The sequence below is a fragment of the Pollicipes pollicipes genome, unplaced genomic scaffold (assembly GCF_011947565.3).
Source record: "Pollicipes pollicipes isolate AB1234 unplaced genomic scaffold, Ppol_2.1 Scaffold_2555;HRSCAF=2994_pilon_pilon_pilon, whole genome shotgun sequence".
Taxonomy (NCBI): domain Eukaryota; kingdom Metazoa; phylum Arthropoda; class Thecostraca; order Pollicipedomorpha; family Pollicipedidae; genus Pollicipes; species Pollicipes pollicipes.
This window is the reverse complement of record NW_023596136.1, coordinates 45,534,181-45,545,548: the sequence shown is the minus strand read 5'-3', so window position 1 is coordinate 45,545,548 and position 11,368 is coordinate 45,534,181.

The following is an 11,368-nucleotide window of genomic DNA, read 5'->3' as shown; positions in this document are numbered from 1 at the left end:
GAAGGTCCTCTGAATCTTGGACTTGCGTTGCTCCCGGAAGTCCTCCACGACGCCAGCAGCCAGCTCATTGACCAGATCCATTGTCTCTTGGGGATACCTGAAGCCCAAGGTTCCTCTCAACTCAACGCATAGAGCTGGCCGCGCTAACACCAATGATGAAGGTAGGCAGGTCTTGTGACCAGATGCATTCAAGTCACCAAAATGACACTGAAGATCTCCCATCTGACTAAACCAAGCACTTCTAAGGTATTTGTCACACATTAGGGACTGAAAATGGGAGGCACTGTTAAGGGTGTTCTACAAGCTAGGACATATGAAAGCTTTATTTTAGTTGATTCAATGAACACTTGAGCACTCCTTGAACCATTCTTTGAGGACACATTCATTAAGGGAACACAGGTAAGATGACTGTGGAGATGCAGATAAACTGGCCATCTCTGCACACCTCTGCTGCTGGTTGAGAAAATGCTTACATACTTCCACTTTTTCTTTCTTACACATGTAAAGCCCAACTATGTGTAATGCACTATGCAACTGACATAATACTGTGATGACTGACAAACATATTCAACATGAAACATAATGCTGCAACTCCAGAACTTCGATCAAACGGTCTGAGATTGATGAGAACAAATATTGAGGACACGAATCAGAAAGAAGATACAATGCTGTTCATACATTTAAAAGCACATAGATATCCACATATCATAAGCAATATTCCATTCTTGAACCTGTATACTACACTGAGAGCACATTCAGTTAATGACAATAAACACCAGTGAACCACCCCAATCCTGCAAGCACATTTCACAGTCTGGCACATTCCATACATGCACAGCCCACTCCTAACTAAAAAAGCACCCTGTATTATTCCTTACTGAGTATGCACACACCTAAATCTTTATCAGCCTGAACTCAGGAGTGGTAACATTACATTAACATTCATGAATGATCAGTGAATGGATTCAGATGCCAAATGCTCATTGGTGATGATCTGCAATAAAACACCTTAATACAGCTTCAAATAAACAACCACTGACTGCAATTAAACCAGGATATGCTGAGTGGGTGGACAGCATACTGCAGTAACCAATTACAGAAATGGTTGTCTTATCCAGCTGACAAGTTGAGAACAAACTTCCCAATGTCTCTGAAGCCTGAAAGGTATTCACAATTCTGATCTTGCAAAACAGCCATCTCACCTGCATCCCAGGAACTCCATATTGGCAAACACCTGAGCTAAGCTGACAAGCTTGCTTTCTGGGTAGTCGTTTTTGTGAGCTTCCATAAACTTCTTGCACAATTCCCAATGCTCAGGAGGTTCATGCTCATTACGATATTTTTCAGCATCCCAACTGGAGTCGATAGACATCGCACCAGGACAGCAATGAAATGAAATGCAATGAAAACTGCACACAAAATGGGCAGGCCCCTTCTTTCCTGTCTCCGGAAGGTTTTTCTGGGTAAAACATAGAACATACTTGTATTTGTCGCGTTATTTTTGTCGTACAATCGCCTCCGTTAATGCTACCAAATATTGCTAGTGGCGATATTTCGTAAAGGCAAAGAAAATGAACGCAGTTGGCGTAATCGGTGGCCGGTGTAAAATAAAGTGAGGTGGAGCGGCGCGTCCAACCAGAAGACTGTAAATAGCAAATCTCAAGTCCTGAAGTTCTGTGAGCATATTTTGCTGGTTCCTGTTGGTTTCTCGTCTGACAGACGAGAAGGCTCTCGCCTCTATGCCTTCACTTCTCAGTTCAATCAAATTCCGATGTTTTTTCGGTCAGAATATCTCAGCTGCATTTTTTGCTTGTCGATGTTAGCGTGCAATTTGACAGCGATCTTTAAGGGAAAACTTTGCATGTGTTTGCTGCGTGAAGGTTAGCGGGATTTCAACTATCCACCTACCAAACGGTGCCCCGTCCCTCAGCGTGTCCTCTTTAGCCTCCATCGTACCATTCCCGGTGCCTCCTCACATTCCCTCCTTTGGTCTTGTTGTACTTCCGTCTCTTCGTTCCTCTGTTCACGCGACGCCCTGCCTCGCGGGAACTTCTCTTCCGTCTCTCCGTTCCTCCGTTTCCGCGTCGCCGTGTCTTGCCGTAACACTGCCTAGCAGCAGCTTCTCTTCCGTCTCTCCGTTCCCCGTTTCCGCGCTTCCCTTTCTCGAGAGTCACTGCCTGTTTCCGGTTGCGCAGTCCTCCTGTCCGGGAATGTAACTTGCCTGCTGCCACTCTGCCCGGCTGTCTCGACTACTGTCAATTATTCTGCCTACCTCTCTTTCGGTGTCTACCTCTATCCAGGCATGCCATAGGCTTAGCCTAAATGGCTACACAAGGTGTAGGTCTGGCACCCATTGCTCATTTCCACACCCTTTTTCCACATTCCTCATTTCCTCACCCGTTTCCAAGCAAAATGTAATATACAGTACACCACAGTATTGTATTTGCTTCGTAACGGTCAGACCACGTTTCATTGTTTTCCAAGCCTAGGACCTTTACATGCAAAAATGTCATGCAACAGGCAAGGCTGAAAGCAATTCCTTCAGATCTGATTTCTTACAACCGACTCAGCCGTGGTTCAGCGGGTAGAAGAGAGCAAAGATAAATGGAAATCGCACAACTCCTCGAGTGCGCAAAAAAGCTAACTTGGCCCCGACCCGGTGCCTCACGGTGATCTAAACCCCCTGGCTAACTGGCGATTCACCGCGAGCCTGAACTGCCAGTCGAGTTGGCATGAGTCTTCGAGGCGACGCATGAATTTGCGAGGCGAGACACCGCGGCTCTGCGTGACGAGAGGGCGCAGGTCTACGAGGCGAGGCGATACAGCGTCGAGCCGCTAGCGGTCGGTCGGAGCTGGAGCGTCCCGCTTGATCTTGCAGTTGATGACCACCGCCCAGCGCTGGCTGCGTGCCCGCATCCCGCCCAGTGCGTGCCGACTGCCGGTCGGACCTGGGGCACACCAGGGGGCAAACGGCATGCTCGACATGGGGGACGAGAACAACATGCTTGACACCGGGAGGTGGGACACGTCCAGTGTCGGCGGCCGAGGCTTGACATGGGGGACGAAAACAACATGCTTGACACCGGGAGGTGGGGCATGCCCAGTGTCGGCAGCCGAGGCCCGCCATACCACCGTGCGACCGCCCCTGGTGCCTCAGCCCTCTTCTACGCTGATGCTCTTTGCGCAAAGGGAGCGCTCCATGCCATGATGACTGACCCTTTTGGTTGATGCCCCTTCCCGCGTCTCTCCAAGAGTTCATTCATGACCGTCGTGGCAGCACTGTCTGGGCGGTGACAAGAAGCGCTTCTAGCGTCGTTCAGTTGGCGCTGGCGCTGCAGCCCGTCCTAGCGCTACCTTCGAACAACACCTGGAAGTTGCAGTGCACAAGCTCTCCTGTAGATGGCAGGCATTGCAGCACATCTGCATGAACCGAGACCGACTCGGTGGACGCGTGTGACATGACGTGGTGACATGTCTCCCGCGCGGCGGCTGGCCCTGGCGTATATCGTCGCAAACTAGAGGTGCCGACCGTGGATGGGTTGCGTCTCGAGCTGTGAGCCAGCAGATGTCTCCCTCGGTCTCCCGGGATCAGCGGGTAGAGACCAGCTGGGGAGAGCCCAGACGGGGGGCGGTCGAGAGATCGGTCGAGAGGCCGACAGAAGAACCGGTCGAGAGACCAGCCCCAGCCGGGAAAAGCCACGAAGAGAGAAGCTCTCAGGAGCAAGGTGTGACACTTGCGCCGGGGTACCCCACCGCCGTTGGGTCAGGCCCGCGTTCTGACTATGTAAACGTCGGCAGTGTGAAGCGTGCCGCATCCCTTAGGAAACACCTGGATGATGTTGTTATGAGGGACAATGGTGCTTTTCATATATAAACATGCGTCCGGGGGCATTACAGCAGTCTTATTTGGAGCGGTGCTGCCGTTTCCCAACTCGCCCGGTTCGAAAGACTATAACACCGCTTTCTCATGTGGTTGGGTTCGAGTAGCCAGTCCCGGTGTCCTCTCCTGGATTATGAGCTTCTTCTCGCTTTTCTCACAACGGTATCTATTAAGGCACGTTATGCTCAGTCTGACATCTTATTTCTATGCAACGCATATCATCACAGGCTTGACTTCGCTTACCTAACATCAATGTTCGGTTTGGCTATACCCGTCCGGCGTTCTCAACTTATTGGCCTTTTCCACGTGCCATTTTCAGTGGTCAACACTGTTAGAAATCGGTTAATCGCACGACTTCCCGTTGCCTGCAACCAATTTTTGCACGGTTCTCCCTCAACTGACTTTTTTCATCCAACAGAGTCATTCCGGTCTGATTTGTTTAGGTTCGCCGACGCACGTGGGACATGCTTCTGATGACTTGATGTACGACTGCATGAAGTGTGTGGGTGCGTTTGTGTGTGTTTGGTTAGGCTTTTTGTTTGTGTGCGTATCGTATATTTATTGTTCTTAAAACTCAACTGCTTCCGTAATTGGGTTTTTGCCTGTGGAATGCTTATGTCATAAATAAACAAATACACAAATAAACTTTATATACTACGGGAGGTGCAAGCCTTCCCCCTCCCCTCCCAATGCTGACCTGAGTCCCCCCCCCCCCCCGCCAATGCTTCTCCCTGATAGGCACCTTCCGCCTAAATTGATGTGAGCACAAAAGGGAATACCGAACCAAATAAATGCAAAAATTGCATCTCAAATGCTGTGTAGGTACCTAAACACATCACCATCAATTTATATTCATTTCGTAGTAAGAAATGTCCTGCAGGTACCTGACAGGTTTGGTATGCCTCTTCGCCCATGTATAAGGTCAGTTGGCAAAAAAGGCAGATTTTCACGATAAACACAGATGGATAGGGAAAAAATGTGTAGCATGCGGCAACGTTTTGAAGCGCAGCGCGGCCCAGATAAAAGATAACGAGCGTTTTCTGCAACAATGGCAAGTGTATTTATCGCACGATCGTGACAGCGGTGGCAATTGGCCGTTAATTTAATAGCAAAACGCGAGCAGTGACAGTGGTAGCCATTAAAGATCCCAAATCCGTCAAATCACCAGCACAAAAGATGCTCCAGGTGGGCGCCTAGTGATCCAGCGTGCGCGACAGCCGAACCTGCTGCTGGTGGCCGATTGCCCGGCTGACCGAGCCGGCGGCGGTGCATCTCATCTCAATTGTGAAGGAGCCTTTAAACTCCTGAAGGTTTGCTGGCTTGTCCACGCGGACGTGGTTTTTGATGTCGCCCCACCTCATGAAGGGGCGATGGTTCGGGCGAGACGAAGCCACGCAAGCGGTAAACTTCAACTCATATGCATTCCAGAGAAGCGCCCCTCCAACCAGTCCAGTGAAGTCCGTGCCGTCTGCGGTATCGCTGCGTTTTGCCGGAGCCCCCCTTTGCCCCGATCGATCCCATGAAGTCGCCGCAGGGTCGCCTAGAATGGTGCCGGAGCGGTAACGATGTAGCGCTCCGAGAGATTTTCTGTGGCGCCAATGCGAGGTGGCGTTGGCTGGATCCTGGTTATTGCCTTAAAAGGAGCATCTTCTGAAGAGTCACGATTTGACGAAAGTGAAATCACTGATGACTGCCATCATCGTTGATTACGTTCTGCCATTGAACGGTCATCCGAATATCGCCACGGTCTTGATTGTGTGAAAAAAATGCGCTTGTCACTGTTGACTTAACCGTGAGATAGCTTTTATCTGGCCTTTCTGTGTAAACGGCAGCTTCGCAGGGCGTAAGTAGGCACAAGATATACAAACCGTTTTCCGCATTAGTGATATAATGGGCGATTTTTAATAGTCATGGTGCGAGTCGAATTGCAATGTGCTGTGACGGGGGCTGCCATACTTTTTCAAAGATTAAGTCTTAATCTTCTGATTACTTGTATTTCTGGAGTGACCAGCCATGCTAACCAGTGCTTGTTGCATGAACTTGGCCCCACCACCCGATCACAAAAGGTCTCAGTAAAGTCAAGTAAAAAAACTCTAGATACATGTAATTAGAAGTCTCACTATTCCGGTTGCGTGTATTTCGAGAGAGAGCATCCATGCTAAGCAGTGCTTGTTGCATGAACCTTGATCCCACCATCCGATCACACAATTTTAGATTGCAGCGGAATTTGACGGCGAGAGTTTAGCTGCCGCAATGCTCAGCACGGTCCACCTTGCCCTCCGACGTCCTCTGACCGTTACCGCAGACGCTGCCACTGGCTATCCCAGTCAGAGACGTATAACGAGCGCCTTAAGTGATTCAAACCCACTTTGCCACCGGTGGGTACACTGTGAGGCAGACACTCTAACCATCTGAGCTATCCAGGCAGGCTATAGTGCATTTAGGTTCAGGGACGGTTTAAAGTATAGCTCAGCGTTATAATTATGACTCGGTCGGAATGAATGTGTATGCCCAAAGGGAAAAAATATTGGGGCGATGTTGATTGACTTCTGCGAAGCTATTTCACCATGAACACAGTTTTAAAACGTTGAGTAACATAATGTAATCCATGCTCCCTTGATGACGCCATTTAACGGCTACCACCTGGCTCCTGATATACTGAAGGTCGCTCATTTTCGACATGAGAACTCCCAACTCATAATCCCCGCCAGTGGCAGCAGCCGTGGTAGCGGCCACGAGACGTCAGGGGGCCATAGTTGTATTTGCACTTGTACTGGACATCAGGTGACGCTCCACACACATACGCTGCTATTACGCCCCATCAGTCTGAGAGATAAAACAGCGTGTCAAATAAACAACGGAAAACGACAAGGGATAAGAAACACGTCAACGTATGCACACATCAACAGTACGGGACAACCCTTACATAAAAAAGGACCTGGCAGCACGCTCAGAACTTGCTGAATCCAGTCGCCCAACATCCACAGGCAACTCATTAATGAGAGACGCCGCTTGGTATGCAAAGGACCGCTGTCCTGCCGCCGTGGGTACCGCCGGGAGGCGGGGAGGAGGGGGCGCAGGTTTTGGTCCATGCGTGTAGTTCGGTCACTGGTCCGCGCGTCAGCGAATGTTTAAAGTAAAGAGACAAGTCCTGCAGGTTCACCTCGCTCACGGGCTTTAGGGGCAGCGATGACAGTTTGTACTTCACGCATTTAGCGAGGCGTGGGAAAGTGCAGGTCATCCCGCGCGCGCGACGCGTGGTCATACTTTCGGAGGCCAGTAACTACTCTGGTAGCGAAGTTAACTACATTAAGCAGTCTGGCCTCGTTAACAGGTGACCCCAGCCATAAACCGAAATACAGCATACAGCAGTACTCGTTACGGGAGAAATGTTTCAGGTGGCGGAGACCGATCAGAACGCTTACTTGCTTATATCAACTCGCTCATATCAAAGATCAACGATCTGGCCTTACTTACTTATATCAACCCCCCAACTTGTGTCAAACCGTTGGTCGCACTTTGTCACAAGGCCACTGTGGCGACACTTCATGACTAAGGTCACCAGCCTTAATCCACTCCGTCCTTCCCGTTATCGGTATGTCTGTTGAGAAGGTTGTGCGAGTTCAGTTCATATGTAGATGGAACCAGGCGGTGATCAAGACAACAAAACAATCCATAGCCTCTCGTCTGTACGTGGCAGACCGCACCATTCCGTACAAAACAGTATTTTTGCGCCTCGAGCCACCCTGGGTGAGCCCTATTTTCGTTGGCCACGACAGGATGGTTTACTAAGATGTTTTCCTTTGAATTGCATCCTATCCTAAGCTTTTTATAAAAATCCAGGTGCAGGTTACCTTGAAATGGAAAAGCATTTATCAGCACAACCTTAAAATCGACCAGATATGGAAAAAATGCGGTTAATTCATCGGTGACACCAATTGCAGCGCCCGAAATGCCGGAGCAAATTAGCTCTGGGGAAAGCGTAGGTCAACTTCAGCGGCTTAGCCGCCCCCCCCCCCCCCCCCCCCCAGCCGATTTAGAAAGTGCCATCATCGCATGAGTCTGATATATCACACAGAATACATCCAAATATGAGGGTTAATTAGAAGTCTATAATGCACATTTCATGAATCTGAGTCAACTCACGTCGAGGGTTCTCAGGTATGCATCTCAGTCTAAGTTTTTTCAAGATTGATTTTTCGGAGGATGTTTGCGCGACGGAAAGGGCCTTGGTCCTCTAAGGGCGAAAAGTAACGGATCACTTCTGTGCTGCGTACGGGGTCCCCTGACCGGGAAATAAAAATATATCAGAAAGAAAGAAAGGTTCTCCTTCTCAGCAGGAGCAGTGTGTCCTGAACCAAGAGCAAATTTCGCATTATTGAAGATCGTAAAGATCGATCTAAAAAGCCATCCTGCTTCTTCTGCAATACTATGTTTTCTCGGGATCCATTAAAAACAAGTTGCACGGTAAAGGAACGTAATATTAAAAGCACCTTGTCCGAGGCTTGAGCCAAGCGAACTTTTGCACATGTACACTGACGAACATGTCTTACGGCTTGTACTGCTCAGCAGTATAAGCCGTAGTCGTATAAGCCTCAGAATGACTCAAGTTGAGCCATTCTGAGGAACAAGTTCCAGGACAACCCGGGCGAAAGAAATGAAGATGGAACCATGCAAAGCGCTGATGATTTGGCAAGCGAAGCCTTTCAGCAATACAAACACTTATTGACAACAAAACGGAACAGGTACCGACTGAGCAAAGTCGAGAAAAGGTAAAAATGTACGACTGGAAAACAATCGCTTTCCGAGTTAAACATGCCTTAGTTACAGCATCATGTTTCGATTCATTTCGCATCTTCCTTTCGCAATGACTTCTCCTTTGCACGTTTGTTTTGCAATAACTGCGCGAAGGTATAGGTATGCGGGTACTGTAAGTGCGTTCTCACTGTGGGAGGCAAAACTGTCAGAACATTTGTCTGCTCTGGCCGCGCCACTCTGGTGATTTCTAGGCACTTGATTTCCCCTGATCTCTTCGCGCTACGCGAGTTTCGAAATCGATGCGCGATGGAAAGTTGCGCATACTTTGCGGCCGACTAGGCCCTTTCCAGAACTGTCACCGAGAAAAAACACTCGCCGAAGATTGCGACCCAGGCATGTTGGCGACTTTCCCAATCTGCTCAGAACCGCGCAGCGTGATGAGTGTTCACAGCGGGGATGCCTTGTCAATGAAACATAAGGCATCTGGCGACAGATCCCCGCGCGGTGCCTGCGACCGTGAAACCCCGCGTGGAATGCCTCGTGTTGGCCCCAGAATGCCGTTCCTAACACGTGCCGTCTCATGTAATAAGAGCGATGTAATTACTTGTTCGATCAGCGAAACAACCGCTTTGCGGGCTATACAAATACCTAGTACATGGGGCGGGGCGGATTCAGCTTGAATAGTTTCCTTAAAATTCTAACATTAACCCTAATATGAGGCGTGGCATAATCAACTTGAAAGGCACGTTCTCTTTTTGCGCATCTTCGATATCTGCATACAGAGTATGGCCCAAACCATAAAGCACCACTCAAAACATTTAAAACACCACACAAATGTGGAGCGGTCCATTTAATTCTGGACAAAGCGACCACTCTCCAGGGGCTACCATCGCATCGGAAGGAGCCACTCTGGGAAACACCCGACTAGCTACCGCTGATTCGGAGACAGCCAGTCGGGGAAACTCCCCACCACCTACCATCGGCTCGGAAGGAGCCACTCTGGGAAACTCCCGACTAGCTACCGCTGATTCGGAGACAGCCAGTCGGGGAAACTCCCCACCACCTACCATCGGCTCGGATCGAGACAAACATACGATGTTGGTATGAGCGCGTCGGGAATAAAGAGCGCAAGCTGTTGTGCGCGACTATTAAAAGCTGCCGCGGAAACCCCGCCCGGTAGCCGTAAGGTATGCTGCAGGCTGCACCGTAGCGCTCGCGGTAGGCGTGTCCGGCACAGCTGGTGTGGTTTGTGTGGTGCTCGTTGTCGGATGATTACCACCATCGGTTTAATCGGCTAGTGTCTGTCGTCAGGTTTTGGTGACTGTTCCACTGAATACTCACGTCGTCAGTGGTGACGCAGCACGGAGGAGCGGCAGGGGGAGCAGTCAGCCCCCCCCCCCCCTGCGGGAAGGCCAGGGAGTCAAGAGTATGTGTTTGCCCCTCCAATTTTTTTTGGCAGCCTTTTTTCAAACTGAAGGCATTGTAGCTTCTACAAGCATTGTATCCCCCCCCCCCCCCGTCATACCTGGTCGTGCGGGTAGCATCGTTCGCCAGTGTAGCACCGGGGTAGCCCTGGCGGAGACTACCTCCCGAGAGAGCGTCGGCTCGTTCCCCATGAGACAGGCTCCGAGGTGGGTGGGGAGTCCCGCTGCCGAGCGCTGAACTTACATCGCATGGCAACCCAAACTACCAAAAGCGCCCGGGCCCGAAAAAGGGACGACCCGTTATTTAATCCGGCTGCTGCGGCTCCGCCCCTGCTCCTTGGATCTTCGCAGTGACGACAGTGGCCTTTCATCTTTTCTCCATTTTAGCGTCGAAATGGATGTGATCGTTTCGGCACTGTTGTATGGTGTGATGAGCTTCGAGATGGCAGTATAGAGATATAATTTAGCAATGGAGACGATACAAAGCGAGCGATGCTTGCTACACGATTCGTGTACAGGGCGCGGGACGCGGAAAGCAGGCGAGACCTGCCGCTCGCCCTGGCTGTAGAGGCGCGCAGGACGAAGGACTCTCCCAACGGAATCGTGAACTGTATCAACATTAAAGGCGTCAGTGAAGAGAAGATGGTGGGAGGGTTGGGTGAGTTAGGGATCACTGACGCCCGTCGGATGACGGTGCGGCGTGGTGCCGATCCGGTCCTCACGAACGGCAGCGTGCCCGCCTGCGGTAGAACCGACCTACCGGCAGACGTCGGCGTGGGCTCTGCGAGGGCGAAAGCGCGTAGTTTTATCCTCAGCCCCATGAGATGTTTCACGCGCTTTTTCTGGTTTGATAACCATTACCAGGCTATTTGTGGCAAGCGTTCCCAGCCAGACCACGCAATGGGCCACCGCACCGCAGACCAGCCGAAGTGTGCTAAGCACGATAAAGAGCGGTCCCCTCATTTCACGTTCGAGAGGTCTTGTTCATCTCATACAAAGGGGGGGGGGGCTATCATGCTCAGATTGACCGGACAAATGTTCGGGATTAGCAGAGCCCTTCTAAATCAAGAGGCTCGTTTTCTGGATCAAGAGGCCATCTTCATGAATAAGGTAGTATATGCTATCTATTAATAGGCTCTTCTTTGTTAAGGAGGCCCCTTTGTTGGCTCGGGGAGGCCCCGGTACTAACAAGGAGGCCCTGTTTAGGGTTAGGAGGCACCCTCTATATTCAGATGCCCCGTTTATGGAACAGGAGTCCTCTTTCACGCATCAGATGTCCGTTTCGGATCAGGATGCCCTGTTTCGG